This window comes from Colobus angolensis, unplaced genomic scaffold (assembly GCF_000951035.1).
Source record: "Colobus angolensis palliatus isolate OR3802 unplaced genomic scaffold, Cang.pa_1.0 Scaffold25, whole genome shotgun sequence".
NCBI lineage: Eukaryota > Metazoa > Chordata > Mammalia > Primates > Cercopithecidae > Colobus > Colobus angolensis.
In genome coordinates, this window is record NW_012115710.1 from 5,232,788 (window position 1) to 5,233,786 (window position 999).

Below are 999 nucleotides of genomic sequence, written 5' to 3' on the forward strand. Positions count from 1 at the left end.
AGCCTGACCAACATGGTGAAACCCTGTCTCTAGTAAAAATACAAAAATTAGCCAGGCGTGGTGGCACGTGCCTGTAATCTCAGCTACTTGGGAGGCTGAGGCAGGAGAATTACTTGAACCCAGGTGGCGGAGGTTGTAGTGAGCCGAGATCGTGCCACTGCACTCCAGCCTGGCAACAGAGCGAGACTCCGTCTCAAAAAAAAAAAAAAATTCATTTTCTAAATAGAGACAGGGTCTCGCTATGATGCCCAGGCTGGTCTTGAGCTCCTGGTCTCAAGCGATCCTCCTGCCTTGGTCTCCCAAAGTGCTGGGATTACAGGCGTGAGCCATTGCGCCCGGCCAGGGCTCACTGCTTTCTTCTCAGTGACTGCAACAGACAGTGCCTGCACACAGTAGGTGCTCAACAGATGCATGGTGAATGGTGGTTAAACCAAAAGCTTGGATTCCTTCCGGGTCCAGGCACAAGGCTCCACTCCTGGGTTTCATCTGCTTCAGACTTAGCCAATAGCTCTGCCTCCGGAAATCGCAAGTCTGCCTGGGTGGCACTCTTCATGCGAGTGGGGGCGCTTCTGCTACAAGTTCCAGGCCTGGGGTGACAGTTCCAGCCCCCAACTCTCCTCCCCTACCTACGGATGCATAATCTTCTTCCTCAAAATATACCAAGGAACCATGTCTCTCTCCTGAGGAAGTTGTCCTCAAGTCTAGAAGAGAATTCTCACCTGGATCTGAGGTGGAGGTTTGGAACTCTCCATTTCACCCTGCCCTAGTGGGACCATGGGCTTTTCTCCCTAGGGGACCTGGACAGTCCATCCCTGGCCCCTTCCAATCACAGCCATGTTTCCAGACCCCCAGCTCATTCACAACTCAGGAGTCCTGACTCCTAGCTCAGACCTTCTGGGGCACCCAGGAGTCTGGATCCCTAACCCATTCCCTCCAGGGCTTTGGAAGTCTGAGTCCCCACCCCTTGCAAGACACAAACCTCCTCCGTTTAGGACACCA